This window comes from Ictidomys tridecemlineatus, chromosome 13 (assembly GCF_052094955.1).
Source record: "Ictidomys tridecemlineatus isolate mIctTri1 chromosome 13, mIctTri1.hap1, whole genome shotgun sequence".
Lineage (NCBI taxonomy): Eukaryota > Metazoa > Chordata > Mammalia > Rodentia > Sciuridae > Ictidomys > Ictidomys tridecemlineatus.
The window spans coordinates 27,758,559-27,777,796 of NC_135489.1; the positions used below are offsets into that span (position 1 = coordinate 27,758,559).

The 19,238-nt window shown below is 42.0% G+C and overlaps 1 protein-coding gene across 4 annotated transcripts in view; it reads right to left on the reverse strand.

Moving 5' to 3' along the window:
- Positions 1-19,238, reverse strand: part of Setbp1 (SET binding protein 1) — a 364,342-nt gene that overhangs the window by 106,926 nt on the left and 238,178 nt on the right. The gene's annotated exons all lie outside the window — the stretch shown is intronic.

A 19,238-nucleotide genomic window follows, 5' to 3' on the forward strand; every position in this document is an offset into this window, starting at 1 on the left:
AAATGGAAGAAGAAAAGAAATATGAAAGAACTGTTCCTGAGCCTTCAAATCTTCCTGGACTCTACGCTTGTTGCTGCGATTGGGAGTTTACGTGCTAAGGGATCCACAGGCAGCCATGAGGCATTTGTTGCTCTTTGCAGAAACTCTTGGAAAGTCTCATAAGTTACCTTGAGTTTCCTGGACAGATGTACCAGGAAAATAATCATTGTCACTCCAGACCACTCCTTTGAATGTTGGCAGCTGTGTTTTCCCTACACCAAAGCTGACTGAATGTCTCCAGCATTCCCCCTGGGACCGACTCCTCAGATCCGAATGGCAGGCCTTGAGACTCCAGGCACAGAATGGTCAGGATGTATAAAATCACAAAGGGAATGGAAAGTGAACGCAGTGTTTTGAGATGTTAAAGCTACTTTTAGTATAGACAGGCTCTTAGTTTCCCAAGCACGCTACTGCTACAAAGAAGTGTTCTTTAGGTTATCTGAGCCTGATATGTCCATGAAGTAGTAAGCTCACTGGATGCATTAGACTAAGACTTGTTACAGAATAGAAAATATAAGTAAATTGAAGAAAAGTTTGGATAGTATGTCCACTGAGAAATGTATGATGATTGGTGTTTATATTTAGAAAATTTAAACCTGTAATTTCTATCAGGGTTATCTGTTTATTTATGTATCTGCCTGCTTATCTATCTATCAATCATTCTATCTGTATGTGCCAATGATGTTACAGAACTTAGGATTTGTTAGAGAACATGTCTCATAGTTTCAATTAAGGACCAAAACACAGAAGAAAGAAGTAAGAGTAAAATTTAATGTCCTAAAGCAACTAGAATTTCCTTCACACTATCTCTTAGGTTCCCAAAGGTCTTTTTTTTGTACCCTAATTTTGTGATGCCCTGTTTATATTTATGTCACTGCACTATATTTTGAAAGTATGAGATAGTCTCCCCGAGTTAAGTCTATAAATGCCCAGAAGAGAATTAAGAAAGAGAATTTTGTTTATTTCTTCCTTCACCTTGCAATTTACAGTAGAAACACCACCATCATTAAAATATAGAGGATTAATCCTGCCACTTGAGAGTTTTTACTAGGTATCACTGCTGTGAGCCCAGGCTGCTATTCCAATTTCTGGAAAAACATAGAGACTCTATTTACGGCATAAAATATCAAATGCTACTTACTTATCTTTTATGAATCAGGCTTTGCTAATTTACCCTTTGTGCAATGGGCTTTAGCTGGCGCTGTGTGCTTACTCACAGCCCCACAGCCCTGGAAGAGGGCTTCCAGATGGCATTTCCTGCTCCTTAGGATGATGAGGTAGGTATCCCTCATACTGAGGCATTTCTGAGGGCTGGAATGGGGAGGATTAAAAATTACAGTGAAACAAAAGCAGCGTAATGTTTTGCAACTGGGCAAAACAGCACTTGTGGTGCCTCCTTTCCTCCAGCTCTGGCCCCTCCACTTCTCTAGCTCTAGATGCTGAAGACCACAGACGGGCTTCATGATGAAGTGAGGAATGGAATCTCGGTCCCTGGCCCCCACTGCTTTTTGTTCCTGTTGGTCCATCTCCTGGTTGATGGCACCTCACAGAGTTCCTGTTTCATATTCTCTTCATGCTCTGGTCTCAGCTCAAAACCCAGGGAAGCCCTTTTTCTTGCAGAAATTCCTTGTTAGAGTTTTCCGGAAGCCAAGTATTTTGTCTTTGTTGTGCTCATCATAGTGTTAATTTTATGTATCATTGTGTGCCAACTGAATTAAATCCCTGCCTCCTTTTCCAGCTTGTAACATTGTCACCGAGGCACCAAACACATTGTTGGTACATTGTCCCCGAGGTCTTGGGACATTCCAGGGATGCAAGGTTGGTTCAACATATGAAAATCAAGAAACATAATTCATCCCATCAATAGACTTAAAGATAAGAATAATATATCAAGTGATGCAGAGATAGATTTGACAAAACACAGCACCCTTTCATGGTCAAAACTCTAAGAAAACTAGGGATAGTAGGAACGCACTTCAACATTGTAAATGCTATCTATGCTAACCTAAGGCCAACATCATTCTAAATGGCAAAAAATTGGAAGCATTCCCTCTAAAAACTATAACAAGTCAAGGATGCCCTCTTTCACCACTTCTATTCAACACAATCCTTGAAACTCTAGCCAGAGCAATTAGACAGATGAAAGAAACTAAAGGGATATGGATAGGAAAAGAAGAACTCAAACTATCATTGTTTGCTGATGACATGATGCTATACTCAGAGGATCCAAAAAACTCTACCAGAAAACTTCTAGAATTAATAAATGAATTCAGTAAAGTATCAGGATATAAAATCAATACCCATATATCAAATGCATTTCTATACATCAGTGATGAATCCTCTGAGAGAGAAATTAGAAAAACTACTCCGTTCACTATAGCCTCAAAAAAAAAAAATACTTGGGAATCAATTTCACAAAATAGGTGAAAGATCTCTGCAATGAAAACTACAAAACACCATAAAAAAAAATTGAAGAAGACCTCAGAAGATGGAAAGATCTCCCATTCTCTTGGATAGGCAAACTTAATATTGTCAAAATGATTATACTACCCAAAGCACTATACACATTTAATGAAATTCCAATTAAAATCCCAATGTCATTCCTTATAGAAATAGAAAAATCAATCATGAAATTTGTTTGGAAAAATAAGAGACCCAGAATATCCAAAGCAATCCTTAGCAAGAAGAGTGAAGCAGGAGGCCTAACAATACCAGACCTTAATCTATTCTACAAAGCTATAGTAACAAAACCAGCATGGTATTGGCACCAAAATATACATATAGACAGTGGTACAGAATAGAAGACACAGAGACAAACCAATATAAGTACAGTTATCTCATACTAGACAAAGGATCCTAAAACATACAATGAAGCAAAGGTAGCCTCTTCAACAAATGGTGCTGGGAGAACTAGAAATCCATATGCAGCAAAATGAAACTAAATCCCTATCTCTCACTGCACAAAACTCAACTCAAAGTGGATCAAGGACCTAAGAATTAGACCAGAGACCATGTGCCTAATAGAGGAAAAAGTAGACCCAAATCTTCATCACTGCAGATTAGGCCACGACTTCCTTAACAAGAACCTTAAAGTACAAAAAATAAAATCAAGAATTAATAATGGAATGCATTCAAACTAAAAAGCTTCTTTTCAGCAAGAGAAACAATAAACAAGGTGAAGAGAGAGTCTACATTTTGGGAGCAAATTTTAACCTCATGCACATCAAATAGAGAACTAATCTCCAGGATATATAAAGAACTCAAAAAACTGAACACCAAAAAAAAAAAATTAATAAATGGGCTAAGGAGCTGAACAGACACTTCTCAGAAGAAGATATACAATGGATCAACAAATATATGGAAAAAATGTTCAACATCTCTAGTAATTAGAGAAATGCAAATCAAAACTACTCTAAGATTTCATCTCATGCTAGTCATAATAGCAGCTATCAAGAGTACAAACAAATAAGTGTTGGCGAGGATGTGGGGGAAAAGACACACTCATACATTGCTAGTGGGACTGCAAATTGCTGCAACCACTCTGGAAAGCAGTGTGGAGATTTCTTAGAAAACTTGACCCAGCTATCCTATTCCTCGGTCTATAACCAAAGAACTTAAATTCAACGTACTATAGTAACATAGCCACAACAATGTTTATAGCAGCTCAATTCACAATAGCTAAACTGAAAGATGCACTTCAATAGATGAATGGATAAAAAAACTTTGGTATATATTCACAATGGAATATTACTCAGCATTAAAAGAGAATAAAATTATGGCATTTGTAGGTAAATGGATGGAGCTGAAATGAAGTAAGCCAATCCCCAAAAAACAAAGTCTGAATGTTCTCTCAAATAAGTGGCTGCTAATCCATAATGAGAGGGGCATAGAAAAATGGAGAAACTTTGATTGGTAAGGGCGAGGGGGAAGGAGAGGAGAGATGGGGGCACGAAAGATGGTAGAATGTGATGGACATTATTATCCTAGGTACGTGTATGACTGCACATATGGTGTGATGCTACATCGTGCACATCCAGAGAAATGAAAAGTTATGCTGAAATTGTGCAGAATAAAAATGCATTCTGCTGTCATATACTAATTAAAATAAATTAATTAATTAAAAAACATTTATTGAATGAATGAGGGAATACACATCTCACTATAAATATTTCACTTATTAACAGTGAAATTAGTGACCTACATATTGCAACATATTGTCTGAGAATACAGTTACCACCTCCAACCTAATTTCTTTTGCCCTCCTATGAAGACATCCACCACAGTCCTTATAATTCCACATGGCCTTTATTTGTGTACTTATCTGTCTCCTTCTCCCAGTACTGTCGGAGACTGTCTTATTTATCTTTTTGATTCCCAGGAACTATTATAAAACCAACTACTCAGAGGGTTTTCTACGAATGTTTGTTGAATTAATAAATAAATAAAAGAATAGATAAGTTGTCGATTCCAATGGCAAAATACATAGTTGCACACAAAACACAATACATCACTGATCTTTCATTTTATAGATCAATGAAATTGGAGCCCTAGAATGCATTAGGTGTGGAACAACAAAATCCTTTCCAAATACTTAAGGACTAAAGGCTTCTGTAAGGAGCTCCCCTTCAAAGCCATTTTCATGGTTACTTCCCCCATCTCCTGTCAATTGTTTCACTTTCCAATTAAGCCTGCTTTGGGGGAAGGTCATGTGACTGCCAGGAGGGTGGATTTCACCCAGGCAGTTGAAAGGTAGGGCCAGCTCACTTACACCCAGGGCAGGCCAGCTGAGAGTAATGTGGTTAAGCTTGCTGGTCCCCAGTGCAGCCCTGGACCACTGCTGGATCCCATTGTTCCTCCCATTTCAGCTGCAATTTGCCCTGCTGGGAGAGCTCAGCAATCAAAGGGCAGGAGGGACAAAAGGAAAGCACAACAAAGGATCAGGAGTAATGGGGGGAAATGGCTCTTTAAACCCTGGCTCTGAGGGGTTGCAGAGAAGGGGCGCTTTCCAAGAGGCCAGGAACAAGGCTTCCCCCAGCTCTGGTGGACGGCTGTATCCATTGCATTTCATGAAGTCCTAATTCTTCACCTGTCAGCCATGACATATTATATACACAATAGTGAGGCTGTCAGTTCCAATATGTCCTTCCCAGGCAACTGAGCACTTACTCCATCTCGACAGAGATGACAAAATGAGTTGAGTTGCTAGAAAGGGGACATTGGTTCTCACTCCTATCACTCCCCAGGGCTCTGGGGGTGGGGGTGCTTGTTGAGGACTTTGGCTTGGGTCTTTATGAACCCACACAGCACAGATCATCTTTTTGATTGTTTTATAAGACCTGAATCTTTTAAGGCCTTTGTATAACCCTCAGCCCTCAGCAGGGCTCTTTCCTAAAGCAACAAAAGAGGGAACAATCAATGATATTCCATTGGCCACAAAAGTTTGGGGATGAACATTTTTTTTTTTTTTTTGGTCAGGGGGGTTACTGGGGATTAAAATCAGGGCCACACTGATTGGCCACTGAGCCATATGCCCAGCCCTATTTTGTACTTTATTGACAGACAGGGTCTCACTGAGTTACTTAGTGCCTTGCTTTTGCTGAGTCTGTCTTTGGACTCAAGATCCTCCTGCCTCAGCCTCCCGAGCTGCTGGGATTATAGGTGTGCACCACCATGCCCAGCTGTGACAAACCTTTAATTCCAAAAAAGCTCAGTATGTATACTTGCTGCAGACCCCTCCTCTGCACCCCCAGGTGTTGGTTGCATGTGGAACTCAGGTACTTTGAAGGTGTGGCTTGCTTATAAGAAAGTCTTTGCCAGGCACACTAAATCTAGGTCAAATGTTTGTAAGTAAAGCTTCAAACAGATTTGATCTTAGAAGATATCTTCAAGAAATCCAGATCTTTTGTAATGAAAAGAATTCTTTGTAAAATACATTCCCTACCCCATATCTTTTATATAAACCCCACACATTTAAATTTTGTACAAGTTGAGCTGCTTTTTAAAAAGCACTTTATTTTTCATCTAACTTTTAAAATAAGCATTAGATAACAGAGCAAAACTTAGGGGGAAAAATCCCTAAAACTGGAAAGAAAATGAGTAACCCAGTCTTATCTCAGGTTTACCTAAAATAAAGTTTGTCACAAGGAGTGAAGATTGTGATTTAAATATGACAAATGAAATTTAAAGATGCATTTTATTTTGATAATGCACCAAAAAAAAAAATCAGGCATGACTTTATAGGGGATCTACTCTTTTGCACTTGCTGTGTCCATGATCCTTTTTGCTGATGCCGATAATTTAAACTTACTGTCTGTGAGATATTTTAGTTTACATGAGCAGGGTGTGAGGCAATGAAGGAAGTGTTATCTCTTAATTTGGCACTTGGTGCTTCTACAGATGTGGTCTTGGGTCATCATGTCAGAATCACTTAAGAAGTTGGTTAAGAAGGCAGATTCCTGGCCCCCACTGCTGACCTACTAATTCTCAATCTCTCTGTGTGGGAATAAAGAATGTATGTTTTACCATGCTCCCCAGAGAATTCTGATGTCCAACCAAGTTTAAACACCATTGATCTACTGTTTTAGCACCATAATTTCTTTGGGGTGGGGCTCTTCTGTGGTTGCGATGACCTTCACAGCATATACAGAGCAAACCACTATAATAGCCCTGTTAGGAGATGCAATTTGGCAACATTAAATATTCCTCTTTTGCTCCATGAACTTTTTTGTAATTTACATAGTAGGAAACTCTAACATGATCCCCTTTGTAGGTGTCTCATGGATACTGCAAAGTAGAGGACAGAAGAGCCAGTGATATGGTTGAATGAAAATATGATCCTCCCAGAAAGGATCAGACATGCAAGTGATCAAGACCTCCCACCCTGGGATTTCTATGTCTCCATCTCATCCAGATCAGCCTCCAGAGAACTAGGGAGTATTAGCTTTCCATCTCTTCAGCCAGAGGCAAGGGCTTAAGCCTCAGCGAGAGTTAATTGTGGGAGACAAGGAATAAACCTACGCAGTGTCTGATCAGCTCCAAAGTTCCCAACTGTGGCTGTATACTACAATCACACAGGAAGCTTTCCAAAAAAAAAGCAACATAATAGGGAGCTACCCAGAACAATTCAACCAACATTCTGGAGGTGGAGTGGGGATGGTAGTACTATTTTCAAAGCTCTAGTGGGAGCTGCTCATCTCAATGAGCATCCATTGTTGAAAGCCACTGTATTGTACCAAAGATAGGATCTGGGTAAGGAATGATAGAAACTCCAATGCTATCAGGAGGTGTTCCAGTCCAGGGGTTTTCAAATGTGTTTTACAAGGTCCTTGGATTTTGCAGATTTCTAAACTGTAGCCAATGGACAGGACAAAAGAGATGCTTTAGAGCTTCCAATAAATCCTCAAGCCCCCAGATGGAGAGGGCAAAGGATTTCATTAAGAAAAGAAAAAGAGACAGTTCTGCCACTTTAAGGGGAAAAAAAAAAGATTTAATTACTGTTCAGCCTCAAGAGTAGGAGGCCAGCTTCCACTGAACTTGCCCCAAAGCATCTCTCCTCTGGCCAGTTCATTCCTTCATTTTTTAGTGGTAGGTATAGAAGAATAATTAAGTTCTCTATCTGAAGGCTTTATAATCCTCTAATTCTATGGGACACAAAGGAGTCACCCAGCTCTCTGTGGACATGAAGTTTCCTATTACATTTATAAACTGAACTTGTCCCCATATCCTTTACAAGGATTACCCTGGGAAGTCCCCTGGATGTGATGTCCATAGGATCCATTGCTACTTGCTATTTAGGGGCTGTGAATGATACTGCAACACTGCTTTCATCGCAAATACCAAAGCAGAGGTCTATTCATATGCCTCTTTGAGTACTTGGTAATTTTTCATAATTAAAAATCATAAGTGACTTGATTTCAGCCATGATGAAATGATAGGTATTGGACATAACCTTCCCATGAAGACAAATAGAAAACTCAACAAAGTACATGAAACAATTCTTTTCAGGCAGTAGGTAATAGACAGTTTTGGCTATAATTCTAGAGAAAGGAAACTCATGAAGTTCCATAATATCCCTAGTTTTCTTCTCAGGAGCACTTTCTAAGCCAGGGGACAGGAAAAGTGGAGTCCAGGGCTGTACTTTCACTTGGGAGATTAAACAGGGATTAGAATTTTAGGCTAATGATAGGACTGAAATTTTGGGGGAAGAGTTCCTGAGGATGGAGCTGTGTGGAAAGGAACCCTAGAAACCTTCAGAGGAGTTGCCTTAAGTCTCTGGACAAGTTTAATCTGTACTTGCAAGAAAGAGTCCACAAGCATGACAGAGATCAGCTACTAGGGCTAGATTTAAAGAAGAAGTCCATAGGTTACCAAGTATGGGGCAATGTTGGATTTCTGACCAGCAAATGGGGAGACTTTAATGACTATCTCAGAGTTCTCATTGAAATTTCAGGAATGGTATTTCTTGTGAGTAGGATTATTATAGTCCCTCCATAACAAATTCCAAAAGAAAAAACAAATCTCAATAGGATAATGCTGATCTGCTAGTAAGTTATCAGGATAAAAGTCTAAACTCTTTAAAGGAAAACAACCAAATCCAGACTCTGTACAATGTACCATCCACACAATATTCAGGACACACTTTTTTTTTTTTTTGAATTAGATAAGCCAAAAGGCAGACAAATGCAACCCACAACTAGGAGAACAGAAAGAGACCTAGACTCTCAAACAACCATTATGAAAATCTCTAAGTATTTAAAGGAAAATATAAATGTATGGAAAAGTTTCAGCATGGAGATGGCAAGTACACTAAAATAACCAAATGGAAATTCTAAATCTGAAAAATACAGTACCTAAAATGAAAACAAGCAAATAAACAAATAAACCTCCCCAGAGTAGTATAACAGTGTTCATCACATTGCAACAGTGAACACGAAGGGAAGAAAGTGACACTATCTACACCGAAAGATAGAGGAGGAAACATAAGCAGCACTTCTGTGAGATAGGGAACGATATTGGGAGGCCTAATATACATGTCATTAGAATCCCAGATGTGGAAGAGAGAAGGAAGAATGCATGCACATTCACATAGTTAAGAAGTTCAACAATCCCAAGGAGAACAAACACAAATCCACATATAGGCATTCTGTAAACAAACTGATGAAAATTATGGATAAGGAGAAAATTTTAAAGATAACCTGATAAATAAGATACATTATAGCAGAGTAAAGAAAAAAATGTCTGAATTTTCATCAAATACAAATACAAACCAGAAGACAATGAAACGACGTTATTGAAGTACTGAAATAAAAATAAAATACTCAAAGTTCTCTATCCAGTGAAAAATATCCTTAAAAGTGACAGCAAAATAAAGATATTTTCAGATAAATAAAAACCAAGGAAATTCATTAAATGGAAGACCTGAATTATAAGAAATGTAAAAGGAAGTTCTTCAGGCTAAAGGGAAATGATAACAGATGGGAACTAAGATGTTACTTATTTACATGCATGAATAAAAAGTGATAGAAATGGTAAATACATGAGTATATGTGCCATATTTTAATTTTCTCTTTAAGATCTTTTTAGAAGGCAACTGGTTGCTTAAATCAGAATAACAATGTATCTGAGCGTTTATGACATTTGTGGAAATAAAATGTACAGTAACAGCAAGACAATGAACAAGAGGGTACCAATGTACACTTGAGCTTCTTTAGCGGAGTATAAAATAGTAAAAAGTAGATGTTCTGCCTAAAATGCTATTAGGAGGACACACATAGAATATTAATTAAAAAGGTAATTAATCCATAATAGGGCAAAAAGGAGAAAAAAGATGAAGACAGATGGAATAGGCAGAAAATAAACTGTATGGTATATAAAACAACAATATCAGTAATTAAATCAACTTTCAGTGTATGGATCATTTTTTAAAAGCACACTGTCAACTGTATTAATAAGTAAAACCCAACTACATGCTGCTTATAAGAATACACTTGAAATGTAAAGACCTAGATAATTGTAAAAGGATGGAGCAGGGTTAGGTTGGAGCTTAGTGGGCAGAGCACTTGCCTAGCCTGTGTGAGGCACTGGGTTTGAGTCTCAGCAACACATATAAATAAATAAGTAAAAATAAAGGTCCTTTGATGACTAAAAATATATTTTTAAAAAAGAATGAAGCAAGATATATTATTGCACTGAGCATCACCATGATTGGGCAACAACACATGCTACATGAACAGTAAACAGAAGACTGCTAGAGTGAGTGATAGAAGGCAAAAGAGGCTTCAGAACAAAAAGCTGTGCCAGAGTGAACTAGGGACATTTCACAGCAAGAGCCAATTTATCAAGAAGAGACAATAATCCTAAATTTGTTTACACCTTGTAACAGAATTTCAGATACATGAAAAGAATTAAAGGAAGAAACAGATATCCAACAATTAATGATATGTTAACATTTCCCTACAGGAAATGCTAGAACAAATTGATAAAAAAAAATCAGGGAAAAAAAAAAAACATACATAGAAGATCTAAGGATCATCAGCTAACTTTACCTTACCAAACAACTGCAAAATACTCTTGCAAACATATGCTGGACCACAAAGTGAGGAGAAATGACCAATGTGGATACATATTAATGTCTTCAATGTTATTTATCATCAGAGAAATGTCAATTAAAACCACACTGAGCTATAATTGCACACTGGGATGGCTAACTGAAAACAGACTGAATCAAGGAGGATGTGGGGTGAGTGATGTATCCTGCAGTGCTGAAGGAAGGGATACCCACACAGCGGTAAAACTGACTTTGGGGAATGTCACAGGCTCTGTCTTCTAGAGCCAGATACAGCCTATGACCTGGCAGTCCCACTCCTGTGCATTCAGTGAAGACAGGTGGAAATGTGTATCCACACAGAGACTTCTGTAACCATTTCATAGTACATTACTGAGAGCTGTTAGCACCTGAAAACAGCTCAGGTGTCAATTAACAGACTAGACAGACTAATCAACAAAAAGAACCAAGTACAACACACAACATGTTCCAACATACACACACACACACACACACACGAATTATGCTGAACAAAAGATGTCAGATCCCCAAAGAGTATATACTGTACAGCTTCTTCATATAAAGTCTAGAAAAGGCAAATATGTTATATAGAAATATACAGAAATCAGAACAGTGGTTGCCTTCAGGGTGGGGTGGAGGGAGATGGGGATAGGGAAGGGGCTGGAAAGGTCATGAGGGAAGTTTCTTGGGGTTTTGGACATACTCTGGTCTTGACAAGAATGTGAGTTATACAGCTGCGGGTATTTGTCAAAACTCTTAGAGTTGTATCCTTAACATCCATATACTCAACATACGTAAATTTTATCAAAGATGAAAAAAATACATCAAAAAAATTATTACTATGAACTGCCTATACTGAACACAAACCCCCAAAGCCACTTAGGAGGAAGCAGGCCCCTTACTGTGGCCAACAACTCACTAATTCCTCTTCCCTCTGCTTCCATTCTTCCAGGGCACAGGGACAGTGGACTGAGTTGATCCCCAAACAAGACAGCCTGAACCTAGGAGACAGGTGCTGTGGCTTCCACCATTCTTCTCGCCTTTCCTCATCCCAGGCGGCACCTGATCTGGGCCAACAGGTAGCAAGGTGAAGCCTGCTCCACCCCAGCCACCAGTTCACCTTCCTCTGAGGTAAGCCAGGAAGCTCCACGGGAACCTGGCTCACAAATCAGAGTTCCCGCTGCCCCGCCTCCTCCGTAAATCATGTGCGATCCATCTGGGTAATGACTCCTCCAGTGTAATTCCCTATTAAGAGGCTTTATCTGGAGAGATAAGCAGCTGGTTCCCGTGTCACTAATTGCTGTCTGCTGTGATTTTAAAACATCTGCACCATTGTGCTCTTCATTTTCATATTCTAATCACCCTGAAACTTGAAAAAGGTACATCATTGATTGTTTCTATGGGTTAATTAGTACACAGTCTCCTTGTAGAGACAATTTAGAGGCAGCCAGAACCTCAATCAGGAAGTTTGTTTTAAAAATTAATAACATCGGCAGTGGCTGGAGGGACTGTCACATTCAGGGACATATCAGGACGCGCCTGGCGGGGGAGCTACCCTTTGTTATCCTCCACAGAGCTGCGAAGCCCACAGGGGCAGGGGCAGGACAGTGGGGGAACAGCATCAAGAAGGAACCAGGGCACTCAGGAGCTGGTATGGTCCTGACCGGTGTCTGTTGCCTCGCTCTGTCCCCTTCCAACGAGTCCTGGTCGCTTTCCCTGTCAGCACAAATCAGGATTTTTCTTAGGACTGATCATAATATCTGGGTTGACAGGAATATGTGCATGCGCTAGTAACAAAGGAGATCACTGGACAGTCTGTTCACTGTCCCGTTCTCCCTCCTTACGTCGCTCTTCTCTCTGCCCACCTGGAAAGAGGAAGAGAAGAGTCTTGGAACACAGATGAGAGAATCACACCCAAGAGCAGAGTGAGACCTGGAACCCAGCACTTCTCCAACTTAAATCGCACAAAGTTCAACTGGAGACCCTGTTAAAATATGGATTCTGATTTTGGAAGTGTGGGTCGGGGCCGAGAGTCTGATGCAGCCCAACAACCACCACTGACAGCGTGACTAGAGCCACTGTTCCTGAGACCCATGACATAATGCAGAGACAGGAATGTGGAGGCTTGGGCTCTGTGCCTGGTCTGAATCCCAGCTCCAGCACGAACTGGACAGGCCACTTGGCCTCTTGGGTCTGAGTTTCCTCATCTAGAATCTGACAATGGTGCCCTTCTTAACAAGGTTTCTGAGAAGACTAGAAGTTGGTGAGTGTCAAGAGTTTGATGGTGCCCAGCCCACAGTAGGCATTACATACACATAGCTATTACATTCTTGTATCTTTCAATAAACTGCTTTTATGAGGAAAAAAAAATCCAGCAGACATGAGAAAAGGATAGAGAGATGAACCAAAGGGAACCTCATTTTGACTTGAAAGGTGGTCTCTTGCAGTCACCCAATTTTGAGTCCTCGGGGCTGCAGTCTCTTGAACTCAAGACCCTCCTCCATAGTTTCTCTGCAGGCCACCTGTCAACTTGTAGCCACAGAGAACTCTCTTCTGCATGAAGCATGTTGCTTAATCAATTAGATCATGCTGTTCCGTCTCCAGCTAGTCTCTCTGCCCTTAGAAAGTTCTGGCAAGCACAGGATCAGGTTGCAGCACCTAAGAGCAGATGTACCCCTCAAAGGGAGCTCCCTGCACTCCCTCCCAAGGCTGTTTCTAGGAATCACTCCATAGGTCTAGAGAAGTGGTATTGTTTGGGAAAAAAAATAAAAACTGCACCTAAAAACTGACCTAAAAAGCAAAACAAAACAGCTTCATAGCTGAAGAGCTGGAAGCAGACTTCATCAAGTTCATAGAAAGGGAAAACTGAATGCAGAGCTGCAGCGTGGTCACTTTTGGGGCAGCCATGAGGTGGGCTGGAGTGACTCATAAATGCAGTTGCCATGTGTCACTGTGTCCCTCCAGAAGGGGCAGAGGCCTCCCTATTGCACTATGCAGGTGCTGTGGAGGTGCTGCCCCAGAATTCTAGCAAAAGTACGGCCACTGCCTACTCCACTTTGTCCTTTCTGACAGCAGACTTTGTCCTCACTGCCTAAGTGTCCTTTATTTCCAGCTGGGTCCTGGAGCCCCAGGCTAGGCTCCCTGGAGAACTGAGCAGAAATCAGGGCACAGTCCTGGCCTCAGACACATCCCGCAGTAAAGGCACTGAGCAGAGCCTGCAGGCAGAGCCTAATAGAGAGGAGGTACCCAGTGACATTTCGGGTTTAAAACTGTGCTAGCTATTCTTCCTGCAGCTTTGTTCTTCACTCCACTACTGTCACATAAGGAGGAAAGACATGTTCTGGCCTCTTCTTGGGGAATTGGTAGCAAAGTTTTAGATGGCAAAGGTAGGGGGGTGGAGCCTTCAGGTCTGAATGTCATGTCCACGAGAGAGGCATGAACTCCGGCAGCGCTCTCAGAGGCAGAGGCAGCATGGCCTGGGATTGGGAAGCCTGTCTCCCGAGGAAACTGAGTGAACATGGGGAGGAAGCAATTCACCCAGATGAAAAATTAAAGACATTTTCCCAAACTTGACTATATTAAGACCCAATGGCGGCCTCTGAAACACAGCGCAAAAGGAGTCTGGTTGGCAAGCCAGGGGTCAAGGTTCTGGGCCTGGGCCCTGGCCTCCTGTGTTTTGACAGGTAGTTCCAGAGCTCCTGCTTTGGTCAGATCTGGTTGGCACTGAAACGCGGGTGTGGTGGTGGGGGATTAGAATTGTGCAACTTGTTCTGGTGGGGCTGCAGGAAGACTAGGGTTGAGGCCAGCAGGGCAGACAAGAGAACGAAGAGCTTAAAGGAAAAGCTCAAAGATTATAAGTCACCTTTGTGTGTTAAAAGGAAAAAAAAAAAAAGATTGGAGATGAGAAAAGTACTTTTTTCCTCTTTAACTCATATTTTCCTTATTCCCATTTATCCATGCCTTTTAAGACAGAACTGATGCTTTTTGCTATTAGAGCTAAAATAACATTTGATTATAAATTGAGTCTAAAATGTCAAGAAGATGCTGAATTCACCTAGGATTCCAGCTTTTAAAGCTTCCTGTGAACACTGGAAACCGCGAGCATTTGGAGCAATATTCATTTAGTTCGCGTCTCATCTAGAAGACGACAGCCTTGCAGAAGCCACTGGCAGAGCCAGGGGGAGAAGCTGACTCATTGGTGGGGGCAGAGGCTTGGACTTCTTCCTGTCCCTCCTTGAGGTGCTGCAGGAGCCAGTTCCTGCCCCCTCCCCATTCTGCAGTTGCCCCATGGCCCTGCTGTCAGTGAGTGTTCCTGCTCTTGGAATCTTTAAGGGCTTTGCATGGATGATGCTCCAGAGCTTCTCTAGGAGGCTTCCTATTCCAGGACATCTGTCTCTTGTGGATTGTCTAATATCTTTCTTCTGAGAGGCAATGGGGTAGAAGTGTTTAGCAGTTAGAGGCCCAGATTACTGAGGCAGCCTTCGACTGGGTTCAAATCTTAGCTGATTCCAAATTTTACTGCCTGTGTAACCATAGCAAGTAGATTAACCTCTCTGTGCTGCAGTCCCTTTTCTGTAAAACAGAGATACTAATATATTTACCTCATAAAGCCAATAGGTGATTCAAATCATCCATGTAAAGCCCTGAAAGCAGCACCTGTGCAGCCTCTCCCAGCACCCACTATGCAGTGGAGGATCCTGGGAGTTTATTCGAACTCAGGAATCACAGGGACTCAAGTTCAAATCCCAACTGTGCCACTCACTACCTATAGGCCATGGGACTCCTTTTCTATTTCAAAAAGGAGGGAAGTGACAGAGCTGACCTGACTGGGCTGTATCAAGAATTAGACAAACAAAGATGAAAAAAAATGTCATTGCAGAACACCTGTTCCACGCCATCAGTCATTACGAGGACACATTTTAAAATGATTAAGGATTGGTATCGTCACCCACCCTAAATGCAGTTCTCTAGTAATGACAAAGGGAACCCTGCAGTGCTCACCCACGTGGCCCCACAGCCCTTTCAATGCCAGTTCCAGTTCAAATTCCTGATGAGTCATTGCCAGGCCTGGGGAGGGTCTCTGATGACCAGGGTGACACTAACAAGTTTTAAAGAAACTAGTGACATGGCTGATGACTGCCGCATTTTGACAGGTAGTCTCACTGGTCTGTGCTGTTCTTCTGGGCCCAATGGCCTGGCCTCATCCTTCCTTGCTGTGCCTGGGGCCTTCCTGCAGTGCAGAGAACCTAATGATGTCCACCAGTTTGTCCAGAGCTTGTGAAATGGACATGCATTCTCCCCTTGTCTTTAACTCCCTTGATTTAGCTTAATAGAGATTTTAGACTTTTGCTGCAACAACAACAACAACAAAAATATGGAAATCTAGACACCATCCAGAGTTCTTGTAGTGGTGCTTTCGGAGGGGATGCGGACAGGCTAGTCATGGGATAAAATGTGCTACATATTTTCAATGATGAAAATTGATACCTGTCTGTGGGCAGAGGGTGTTACAGAACGGTGACAGAATAGTTGGATGTGACCCCAAAAAACTACATTGGGGCTGGGGTTGTAGTTCAGTGGTAGAGCACTTGCCTAGCATGTGTAAGGCCCTGGGTTCAATCCTCAGCACCATATAAAAATAAATAAATAAAATAAAGGTATTTTTTAAAAAAAGAAAGAAAGAAACTCCATTGTGCTAGCCTCTGATGCCTCTGAGGCCACTCATCTTAGAATCCTTCAGTCAGTGAACATGTATTGGTCACAGTACAGGTGAGGCACTGTGCTCTCATAAAGATGTTAAATCTCAGAGTTGTGAAGCATGTTGGAGACCCTCTTCCTTTACAGATGAAGAGGCTGAGCCTTAGAAGACGTGGATTGCTTACATTCACACCATTAATCAGGTCAAAACCTGGTCCACAGCATCCAGACTCCCACCTCAAGCTGCTCCCCCTACTTTCCCATTCAGCACCTCCTCCTACTAGGAGCCAAGGTGAAGGACACAGTAGTAGGTACCCCCAGGCTCACATGCTTTCTCCTATTGGATCTTTCCTTCTAGCTCTGACTTCTTGAACCAATAGAAGCTTCTGCTGTGTAAAATTGCCAGACTGCTTCAGAATTGATGTTAGCTTTCTAGCAACTCTTTGCCAACTTCCAGTTACAGGACCTAGAGCACTCTACTTGCTTCTTGAACAGGCTCCTTCTCAGACTCCTGTTCCTCCAAGGACTGTTCCAGCAGGGGGTGGCCTGGGGGCTTCTTTGCTTAGCCCTCTGGCTTAACCAGGCTCCAGCCAGGCTCCGAGGGCTGGCTTTCAGGAATTCCCTACCTCCAGGAAGAGGCAGAGGACCAGGGAGCCAGAAAAGCCCAAGAGACCACTTTGTCATCCAACAGGAGCACTGCATCCCAGTCCAGGAAACACCATGCCCTGGCACATTGGGGATGAGGCCTTAACCATCAGGCAACAGTCACCCAGGGAAGAGCCTTCTTCTGTGGCCTCATGGAAGCTTGGGGCACAAGAGGCTTTTATCTCCCAGGCTTTGCTGGTTTTGCATGGACGCATAATGCTTCTGAGGACTAAAGCCCATTGTGCTGCAGGTCAGTAGCCACCTGTGTCCTTCTGGTGTCTTAGCCTCACCCATGTTGTAATGCTCCCAACAATTCCCACTGCCTAAATGGGGACCTTAATGTTATTGGCTCTTTGTTTAATGAATACGCTTTTTAGCTTTTACTCAGCCCTTAACTAACTCATGGCATGACCTTGGGTAGGTCACTTAACCTCTCTGGGTGCTAATCTTTCTTTCCATACTACAGAAATGATCACCCCGGGCCTGCCTGCCTCTCCTGGTTGCTCTGAAGATTCAATGGATGGGAAAACATTTTGGAAACCATAAAGCACTATATAAATGCTGGTTATTGCCATTGTTACTGCGTGGTTGAGAACCCTTCTAACGATTTGGGAAAGCCAAGCAGGCTGAGTGTACTCCCTGTAAAATCAGCATGGATGCATGGATAAATTAGGATAAGTTTCAGTCTAATCTAAAAGTCATATCATTTCTCTAGACTTTCGAAGGACTCCTGAAACCTCTCCACCCTCCTCTGCCATCTCAGTTGAAAAGGAGGGTGGGAGGAAGAAGGTAGGGAACAGAAAACACAAACAACAGCCCTCCTCACTCTGGCAATAAACTTCTAGCTCCAAAAGCAGGTTTTATTTAGTGTGCTATAAAAACAGTCATTTCTCCCATCATAAAAGCAGCCTGCCTACCCAGTCTCGTTTTTCTGTGGTGAGTCTGCGGGTGGAAAGGGCCCCCACTCTGAAGCAGGCTGCAGCCTGCCCTCTCCCCTTCAAGTCTCCATCTCCTTCCCTGGCAACCCTAGGTTTATATCGGGAAATGAAAGGCGATTCCGAAGTATTTTATTATGTGTGAATTTAGCTGGGTGGGGAGTGTACAGTTTTGGAGATGGAACTAAGATTTAATTGTCTCTTTGCTTTATGGTTAATGCCTCATGGGTATGTACCCAAGAGTTTGGGCCTTGTGGTTTATAAAGAAAAAAAAAAAAAAAAACCAAGCAGGATTGTAGCAACTTTCCCAGCCATTGAATAGGCCCTGGAAAGTTGAGCTCATTCTGATGGAATTAAAAAGAAAGAAAGAAAGAAAGAAATCTCACACAGGCTCAAGAAGGAAAAGGTGAGTAGCTGGCACACACAGTGGATTTCCCCATGCGAGGCACACCTCTCTCTGAACTGCTATCCTGCTCCTGTCCAGGGCCTTGAGAGCTAACCATGTACTTCTGAATCCCCTGGGAACACATCTAGTGCCATGCAAGAGGTAATTTATTAAACGGTCCTGAATGCATCTGTTCTTCCCCAGGCGAGGTGAGTGAGATACTTTGGGAGTCTACTTCTCACGAAATAATCAGTTGAGTTGGCAAGGAGACCTCCTTAGGGTCTGTGGTGCATTTCTGAGTGCCTTCTGAATGAAGCCATGTACTGCCAAGCAGGCAAAGTTGGCTCCTTGGATACAAAGGCTGCTCAAGATGTGGAAAGGAAAAGAATTAGGGCGAGTGTCAGACTTTGGTTTCTAGTGCACGCACAGTTCCTCTGAGCCTGTCTCCCAGAAAACAAAGTGGCTATCATGTCGAAAGGGTGTACAGGCTCCTCTCAGCTCTACCACTGTATGTATACTCCAGCGTGCATCTATTTTCCATTTAGGATTAAAGATGGAGGAGAAATTTTGCTCTTGAAAATCCTAGATACGGCTGAGGTTATTTTCCCTTGTCTAGCTGTTTCTATAGGGCTCGCCGGGGCTGATTCTACACGAAGCCCTAGGCTGTGGATGACATTTGACTCACTGATCCCACAGCCTGTTTATCAGTGGGAAGGACAGAGTGACAGGAGCCTGGGGAACCAGAAGCACAGAGGTGTCTAACCCCCAACCTGGCATCATTTATTAACTAGCTGGCAGTTGCCCTCTAAGTACAAGTTGAAAGGAGGCTACAGTCTCAAGGGTCTCCCATGTACAACTGGGCCATCCTGATGTTTTCCTGTTTGTGCCTGTCTATGGCCAAATAAAGAGCAGGCTGCAGGGATTTCCTGAAAAGCAGAAAACTTGGCAAGAAAAAGAAAAAAAAAAAAAGACT